Here is a 9,089-nt window from a genome sequence, read left to right on the forward strand (position 1 = left end):
GTAGCTTTTGTCCTTTCTCCATCTTGCTGTCTCTGGCTTCCCCGTGACCCTCTTTTAGAATTGTTTCTCTCTTCTTTCTGTACGCATTGCGATTCCTTTTGCTCCCCATCTCCCTTTGTTTTGGGTGTTGTTTTGTTGTTGTTTTTCTGGCTCCCTGTCCCTGATTCTTAATTCTCTGCCTTCTCGTGCTCTGTACCACGTAGCCCCGTGGTTTGTTTTGTGGTGTTCCCTCCCCGGCCCCTTCCCTCCGTCGTTGGCTGTCTCGGCTCCCTGTCCCCGTGGCTTCATTCTTCCCTTTCTGCCCTGTTCTTGTCGCTTATCTTGTCTTTCTCCATCGCGCTCGGTCCAGCTTCCTGCCCCTATTCTTCTTTCCTCCCTCGCTGTCGTGCTGCCTGCCCCAGGTTCTTTGTGCGTCTCCAGCCTGCTCCTCATCCTTCTTTGTTGGTCTGTGTCCTGCTCTTCCCTCTTTCTGCTGCCTCTCTTCCCCTCTCTCTGCTGCTTTTATCTCCAGCTCCGTCAGGCTCCCTGTCCTTCTCTGGCCGTCCTGTTCCCTGCCTCGTGCCTTCTCGCTACACGCACACACGCCCCCCCGCCCCCGTCCAGCCGGATGCCGCTCTTCTCTTCTCTCTTCCTACTGTCCTGTGCCCTGCTCCTCACCTTTGGTGGCCTCCCCCTCTGCCCAGGAGCCAGGTGATGGACGGTCCGTTCCCTGCCAAACCGGGACAAGCGCGTGCCGTGGCTTAGCCTCAGCTGGCAACTCTGCACCAGGGAGCTGCTTGCTCGCTCCACCCTCAGTGGGCTGGGGGAGAGAGCTGGAAGGGTAAAAGTGAGAAAAATCATGGGTTGAGATCAAGACGGTTTAATAGGTAAAGCAAAAGCTGTGCGTGGAAGCAAAGCAAGGAATTAATTCGCTCCTCCTTTTCGGCGGGCAGGTGTTGAGCTGTTTCTGGGAAAGCAGGGCTCTGTCATGTGTAACGGTTACTTAGGAAGAGAAATGCCGTAGCCCCCAAGGACTCCCCCTTCTTCCCCCAGCTGCGTGTGCTGAGCGTGATGTCAAATGGTATGGAATATCCCTTTGGTCAGTTAGCTGGGAAAGCTTTCCCAGCTGTGTCCTCTCCCAGCATACTTGCTGGTGGGGCACTGAGAGAACCAGAAGAGGCCCTGACTGTGGAAGCGGTGCTCAGCAAGAACCAAAACATCTCTACATTATTAACGTTGTTTTGAGCATAAATCCAAAACTTATCCCTTCCTAGCTACTCTGGAGAAAATGAGCACTATCCCAGCCACCACCAGCTCCGTGCGGCTGCGGCAACGGCGGCCGAGGTGGCCTTGGGGCAGTGGGAGCGTTGGGGACCCTGAGCCACGAATCGCTCCTGGGACTTGTTACGCGTGTGCGCCTGCACAAACACCTGCCCTCTCCTTTGCCCTCAGGGCTGCGTTTGTGCTGCCTTTGCGTGGGGCAAGGGGCTGTGATGGAGCCCAGGGGAGGAGGTGGTGCACTGTGGGGGTGAGGGGAGGGGCCCCCCGTTGCTGCTGCGCCTCAGCTGCGCGCGGGGGCTGGAGGAGCCCCAGGTGCGGGCAGTGGGGCTGACGGTGCCGGCTCCTCCCTGGAAAAGGGGTGGTGCCCTGCTCCGGGGGGCCAGTGAGAGCCGAGGGCGGAGCGGAGCTGTGGCCGAGCGTCAGCGGGCTGCGACTGTAGCGAGGGAGAAGGTGAGCGGGAGCTGGGGGGTGGGCCGCTGGGTCCCGGGTAAAGCCCCGAGGAGGGCTGCGGCGGGCAGCGCCGGGTCGGAGCGGAGCTGTGGGGAGAGCGAGGCTGTGGTGAGGGCTCGGTGGGGGTTCCGGGTGCATCGGCGGGAGGGACGGTGCCCCGCAGGGGTCAGAGAGCGGGAGGGCGGGCTCGCGGCATTCCGGGAGCTGTGGTGGTGTGGCTGTGGGCTGCCGGGCGGCCGTGTTGTGTCGCAGAGCATGCCGGGAGCTGTAGTCCTGGTGGCGCAGTGGCTGCCGGGCGGCCGTGTTGTGTCGCAGAGCATGCCGGGAGCTGTAGTCCAGGCGCAGTGGCTGCCGGCGCCGTCACGTGGTTCGCCGGGGCGTGGCGGGAGGCGCGGTCTTCCGGCGCTCGGGTGCCGGGCGGCCGTGCCGCGTACGGTAACGCGCGGGTGTATTTGGGGTTGGATTCGTGTTGATTTCTGGGGGCTTCCAGGTGCGGCCGCTCCCCGAGAAGCGGTGAGTTCCCCCGGGAGCTGACAGAAGGGAAGATGGAAAGGAGGAGGAGGGACGGTGACCTTTTCCCCGTGCCCCAGGGCGCAGATGATGGCCGCCTCCCCGGCTCGCCGGAGCTCCCGCTCAGCCTCCCCTGGCCCCCCTTGCCCCGTGCGCCTGCCCCCAGGTCCGGCACCTCCCCTGCAGCGTGCCGCGTAGCCCTTGGCCGCCCCCAGGCCCTGTCGTGAAGGCAGCGAGCCGGCCCTCAAGCGCACTGGATTCCCCCTCGGCGCAGGGGCCCTTAGCAGTAGCGCAGGGAAGGAGCGGCGTGTCCAGAAGCCCCTGCGCGAGGAGAGGCTTTGGCCAGGGTCGAGCGACGGTAATGACGGTCGCTGTTTCTTCTTTCCCTCTCCCAGAGACCGTGCTGAGGACGTGGTTGTCTGTCCTTCCCCCGGGGATGCCGTTGACTGCGGCCGTCTCAGGCTCGCGTGGCTTCTCTCTGCCTGGCCTCGCCGTCCTCGCAGCGCAGGGCCGAAAAGGGACACACAGAGCCCTTCCCGGCTGTGGAGAGGAGCTGCCTCGGCTGAAGCTGGAGACACCAACGAAAGGTAAAGCAGAAGAAACTGAAGGCGCTCTGGCTGCCAGCTGCTTTCCTGCTGCAGGCAAGAGAGAGCCTGTCCCTGCAGGTGAGGGAGGAAGGATCCCCCTTCATAGCCCGCAGCGGGACAGGCCACCAACGTGCACCGCAGGGTCTGTACGCGTAACCCGGAGTTGGGTACGGGCGTGTAGGGCACGAGCGAGCTAGGCTACGTGCCTAGGAAGCCTCATCTCGTAAGAGCTGTAAGACACCCCTGCGTTCTCTTCAGGTGGAGGTCGGCCTAGAGTCTGGAGCTGCAGAAGAGGCAGGGAGGAGAGGAGGGGAAAGAAGCATCTGAACGGCTAAATTGTGCCAGCAGCGCTGAGAGCGAGAGTCGCGGTGAGTCCTGGGCCAGTGGGGCCCCGTTGCCTCTCTTGTACGTCCCTGGGGCCCTCCCTGTCTCTCCCCCGGCCCCCTCTCTTTCCTTACCTGCTGCAAAAGGTTCCCCCCCGCCCCGCACCTTCTTTCTCCGTCTCGCTCTGAGTGGCTCCCTGCCTCCCCGTCTTTTCAGTCCTCCCTCTCTCTGTCCTGTAGCCTGTGGCTACTTGTTCTTTCTCCGCCTCTCTCTGCCTGGCTCTGGCTCCGTTTTTATTTTTTTACTCCTCCTGCTCTGTCCTGTAGCCTGTCGGTATTTTTGTCTTTCTCTGGCCCTCTCGGTCTGACTCCCTGCGTTACCGGAAAAGGCGGTAAAATCGGAGACGACTCCTCAACGCCAATTTAGTATTAAAGAGCGGGCATTCTTTATTCACGGCGCCGGATGCACGGGGGATCGCTCCTCCTGGCGTGCGTACCTCACGCACCTTTCCCGTACAATTTGTAGATCAAAATTTTACGTATTCATACACATTCATTATTGTCCTGTCTGCTGATCGGTACAAACTTGCTCGTTCCGTATGTAAATCGCTGCGCAGGCTCGGTGGTGGTCCGTGAGTCGGTGGTCGCGATCTCCCCCTGCCAGAATTGCCTTTTGCCTTCTCGGCTCTTAATCTTGGCAGTCTTGGCTAGTTCTCTCAGTCCGCTCCACGAAAGCGCGTTTTGTCATCCTTTTCTGACAGAAGCACGTTGTCTGTTGTTCTGCTGACATTAACGATCGCCTAGGGACTAAAATGCAGATCAACAGGTGCGCTGATTCGTACGCTCCATGTTCCCGTAATGGAACACCGTCTCTGGTTGGTTGATTTCATCGCTTTGGTTACACCTGTTCCTGTTGCTCAGTTTCTTCTTTTCTGGCTTTGTGTGATTCTCTCTGTGATTCTGTTTTTCTCTGCCTCGCTTTTCCCAGCTCCCCGTCCCTCACTTGGAATGCCCGTTGTCCTTCACCAGCTCACTCTCCCTTGGTTGCCATCCCCGTTTCTGAATTCCTCCTGCTTTGCCACGTAGCCCGTGACTTTTTTCTTAATCTCTCTCTGTCTGCCTCAACGCTCCCGCCGCGCTTTTTCATTCGTCTGCTCTGCTCTGCACCCTGCTACTGTTCTTGCCTTTCTGAGTTCTTCTCTGTCGAGCTCCCTTGCCCTATTTGTGAATTCCTGTTCTTCCTGCACCCGCCGCTGTTCCCTGTGACCTCCGTCTCTCTCTGTCCAGCTCCCTGTCCGTAGGTTTTAATCCCTGCCTCTGCCCGCTGTAGCCCGTCTAGATTTTTCTCTCGGCCTCTCTCTCTGTCCGGCTCCCTCTCTCTGTGTTCTAATTCCACGTTCTCTGTCACGTAGACCCGTGCTATTTGTTTGTCCTCATCTCTCTCTGTCCAGCTCCTTGCTGCGATGTTTTATTTCTTCCCTCTCTGTCTGTCTTTGTAGCCCGTTGCCGTTGTTGTTTGTTTTTTTTTTTTCCACTTTTTTCTTCATGTGTCTCTGTCTGCCTCCCAGTGCCTGATCTTTAATTCCTCCTTCCCTGTTGGGCCGCTGTTCCTTTTTTCCATTCTACGTTGCGTTCTCTTTGGTCTCCTGTTCTTATTCATCGATTCCCTCCTCGCTGCCCTGTGGCTTGTCCCCATTTATTGTTGCCTCCCTCTCCCTCTCTCTGGCTTCTTGCCCCTGTTTTTAAAATTCCTCCCTCTCTTCTCTCTTCTCTCTTCCCTGTTGGCCGTGTGATCTTCAGCCTTTCTCCACCTCTTTCTGCCCAGCTCTCTGCGTCTATTCATTAATTCTTCCCTCTCTGCCCTGTAGCCTGTAGCTTCTGTCCTTTCTCCGTCTTGCTGTCTCTGGCTTCCCCGTGACCCTATTTTAGAATTGTTTCTCTCTTCTCTCTGTACGCATTGCGATTCCTTTTGCTCTCCATCTCCCTTTGTTTTGGTGGTTTTTTTGTTGTTGTTTTTCTGGCTCCCTGTCCCTGATTCTTAATTCTCTGCCTTCTCGTGCTCTGTACCACGTAGCCCCGTGGTTTGTTTTGTGGTGTTCCCTCCCCGGCCCCTTCCCTCCGTCGTTGGCTGTCTCGGCTCCCTGTCCCCGTGGCTTCATTCTTCCCTTTCTGCCCTGTTCTTGTCGCTTATCTTGTCTGTCTCCATCTCGCTCGGTCCAGCTTCCTGCCCCTGTTCTTCTTTCCTCCCTCGCTGTCGTGCTGCCTGCCCCAGGTTCTTTGTGCGTCTCCAGCCTGCTCCTCATCCTTCTTTGTTGGTCTGTGTCCTGCTCTTCCCCTCTCTCTGCTGCTTTTATCTCCAGCTCCGTCAGGCTCCCTGTCCTCCTCTGGCCGTCCTGTTCCCTGCCTCGTGCCTTCTCACTACACGCACACACGCCCCCCCCCCCCCCCCAGCCGGGTGCCGCTCTTGTCTTCTCTCCTCCTACTGTCCTGTGCCCTGCTCCTCACCTTTGGTGGCCTCCCCCTCTGCCCAGCAGCCCGTCGCTCCAGGAGCCAGGCGACGGACGGTCCGTTCCCTGCCAAACCGGGACAAGCGCGTGCCGTGGCTTAGCCTCAGCTGGCAACTCTGCACCAGGGAGCTGCTTGCTCGCTCCACCCTCAGTGGGCTGGGGGAGAGAGCTGGAAGGGTAAAAGTGAGAAAAATCATGGGTTGAGATCAAGACGGTTTAATAGGTAAAGCAAAAGCTGTGCGTGGAAGCAAAGCAAGGAATTAATTCGCTCCTCCTTTTCGGCGGGCAGGTGTTGAGCTGTTTCTGGGAAAGCAGGGCTCTGTCATGTGTAACGGTTACTTAGGAAGAGAAATGCCGTAGCCCCCAAGGACTCCCCCTTCTTCCCCCAGCTGCGTGTGCTGAGCGTGATGTCAAATGGTATGGAATATCCCTTTGGTCAGTTAGCTGGGAAAGCTTTCCCAGCTGTGTCCTCTCCCAGCATACTTGCTGGTGGGGCACTGAGAGAACCAGAAGAGGCCCTGACTGTGGAAGCGGTGCTCAGCAAGAACCAAAACATCTCTACATTATTAATGTTGTTTTGAGCATAAATCCAAAACTTATCCCTTCCTAGCTACTCTGGAGAAAATGAGCACTATCCCAGCCACCACCAGCTCCGTGCGGCTGCGGCAACGGCGGCCGAGGTGGCCTTGGGGCAGTGGGAGCGTTGGGGACCCTGAGCCACGAATCGCTCCTGGGACTTGTTACGCATGTGCGCCTGCACAAACACCTGCCCTCTCCTTTGCCCTCAGGGCTGCGTTTGTGCTGCCTTTGCGTGGGGCAAGGGGCTGTGATGGAGCCCAGGGGAGGAGGTGGTGCACTGTGGGGGTGAGGGGAGGGGCCCCCCGTTGCTGCTGCGCCTCAGCTGCGCGCGGGGGCTGGAGGAGCCCCAGGTGCGGGCAGTGGGGCTGACGGTGCCGGCTCCTCCCTGGAAAAGGGGTGGTGCCCTGCTCCGGGGGGCCAGTGAGAGCCGAGGGCGGAGCGGAGCTGTGGCCGAGCGTCAGCGGGCTGCGACTGTAGCGAGGGAGAAGGTGAGCGGGAGCTGGGGGGTGGGCCGCTGGGTCCCGGGTAAAGCCCCGAGGAGGGCTGCGGCGGGGCAGCGCCGGGTCGGAGCGGAGCTGTGGGGAGAGCGAGGCTGTGGTGAGGGCTCGGTGGGGGTTCCGGGTGCATCGGCGGGAGGGACGGTGCCCCGCAGGGTCAGAGAGCGGGAGGGCGGGCTCGCGGCATTCCGGGAGCTGTGGTGGTGTGGCTGCGGGCTGGCCGTGCGGCCGTGTTGTGTCGCAGAGCATGCCGGGAGCTGTAGTCCTGGTGGCGCGCGGCTGCCGGGCGGCCGTGTTGTGTCGCAGAGCATGCCGGGAGCTGTAGTCCTGGTGGCGCGCGGCTGCCGGGCGGCCGTGTTGTGTCGCAGAGCATGCCGGGAGCTGTAGTCCAGGCGCAGTGGCTGCCGGCGCCGTCACGTGGTTCGCCGGGGCGTGGCGGGAGGCGCGGTCTTCCGGCGCTCGGGTGCCGGGCGGCCGTGCCGCGTACGGTACGCGCGGTGTATTTGGGGTTGGATTCGTGTTGATTTCTGGGGGCTTGCGGGTGCGGCCGCTCCCCGAGAAGCGGTGAGTTCCCCGGGAGCTGACAGAAGGGAAGATGGAAAGGAGGAGGAGGACGGTGACCTTTTCCCCGTGCCCAGGGCGCAGATGATGGCCGCCTCCCCGGCTCACCGGAGCTCCCGCTCAGCCTCCCCTGGCCCCCCTTGCCCCGTGCGCCTGCCCCCAGGTCCGGCACCTCCCCTGCAGCGTGCCGCGTAGCCCTTGGCCGCCCCCAGGCCCTGTCGTGAAGGCAGCGAGCCGGCCCTCAAGCGCACTGGATTCCCCCTCGGCGCAGGGGCCCTTAGCAGTAGCGCAGGGAAGGAGCGGCGTGTCCAGAAGCCCCTGCGCGAGGAGAGGCTTTGGCCAGGGTCGAGCGACGGTAATGACGGTCGCTGTTTCTTCTTTCCCTCTCCCAGAGACCGTGCTGAGGACGTGGTTGTCTGTCCTTCCCCCGGGGATGCTGTTGACTGCGGCCGTCTCAGGCTCGCGTGGCTTCTCTCTGCCCGGCCTCGCCGTCCTCGCAGCGCAGGGCCGAAAAGGGACACACAGAGCCCTTCCCGGCTGTGGAGAGGAGCTGCCTCGGCTGAAGCTGGAGACACCAACGAAAGGTAAAGAAGAAGAAACTGAAGGCGCTCTGGCTGCCAGCTGCTTTCCTGCTGCAGGCAAGAGAGAGCCTGTCCCTGCAGGTGAGGGAGGAAGGATCCCCCTTCATAGCCCGCAGCGGGACAGGCCACCAACGTGCACCGCAGGGTCTGTACGCGTAACCCGGAGTTGGGTACGGGCGTGTAGGGCACGAGCGAGCTAGGCTACGTGCCTAGGAAGCCTCATCTCGTAAGAGCTGTAAGACACCCCTGCGTTCTCTTCAGGTGGAGGTCGGCCTAGAGTCTGGAGCTGCAGAAGAGGCAGGGAGGAGAGGAGGGGAAAGAAGCATCTGAACGGCTAAATTGTGCCAGCAGCGCTGAGAGCGAGAGTCGCGGTGAGTCCTGGGCCAGTGGGGCCCCGTTGCCTCTCTTGTACGTCCTGGGCCCTCCCTGTCTCTCCCCCGGCCCCCTCTCTTTCCTTACCTGCTGCAAAAGGTTCCCCCCCGCCCCGCACCTTCTTTCTCCGTCTCGCTCTGAGTGGCTCCCTGCCTCCCCGTCTTTTCAGTCCTCCTCTCTCTGTCCTGTAGCCTGTGGCTACTTGTTCTTTCTCCGCCTCTCTCTGCCTGGCTCTGGCTCCGTTTTTATTTTTTTACTCCTCCTGCTCTGTCCTGTAGCCTGTCGGTATTTTTGTCTTTCTCTGGCCCTCTCGGTCTGACTCCCTGCGTTACCGGAAAAGGCGGTAAAATCGGAGACGACTCCTCAACGCCAATTTAGTATTAAAGAGCGGGCATTCTTTATTCACGGCGCCGGATGCACGGGGGATCGCTCCTCCTGGCGTGCGTACCTCACGCACCTTTCCCGTACAATTTGTAGATCAAAATTTTACGTATTCATACACATTCATTATTGTCCTGTCTGCTGATCGGTACAAACTTGCTCGTTCCGTATGTAAATCGCTGCGCAGGCTCGGTGGTGGTCCGTGAGTCGGTGGTCGCGATCTCCCCCTGCCAGAATTGCCTTTTGCCTTCTCGGCTCTTAATCTTGGCAGTCTTGGCTAGTTCTCTCAGTCCGCTCCACGAAAGCGCGTTTTGTCATCCTTTTCTGACAGAAGCACGTTGTCTGTTGTTCTGCTGACATTAACGATCGCCTAGGGGACTAAAATGCAGATCAACAGGTGCGCTGATTCGTACGCTCCATGTTCCCGTAATGGAACACCGTCTCTGGTTGGTTGATTTCATCGCTTTGGTTACACCTGTTC

General features: G+C 59.9%; 1 long non-coding RNA gene across 1 annotated transcript; it reads left to right on the forward strand.

Moving 5' to 3' along the window:
- Window positions 1-2,716: 2,716 nt before the first annotated feature.
- LOC142064359 (uncharacterized) lies at window positions 2,717-5,589 on the forward strand. The gene is made up of 3 exons (XR_012663071.1): window positions 2,717-2,949; window positions 3,066-3,175; window positions 3,892-5,589. It is a non-coding gene; the product is annotated as an uncharacterized LOC142064359 (long non-coding RNA).
- Window positions 5,590-9,089: the final 3,500 nt, after the last annotated feature.

This window comes from Phalacrocorax aristotelis, chromosome 13 (genome assembly GCF_949628215.1).
Source record: "Phalacrocorax aristotelis chromosome 13, bGulAri2.1, whole genome shotgun sequence".
Lineage (NCBI taxonomy): Eukaryota > Metazoa > Chordata > Aves > Suliformes > Phalacrocoracidae > Phalacrocorax > Phalacrocorax aristotelis.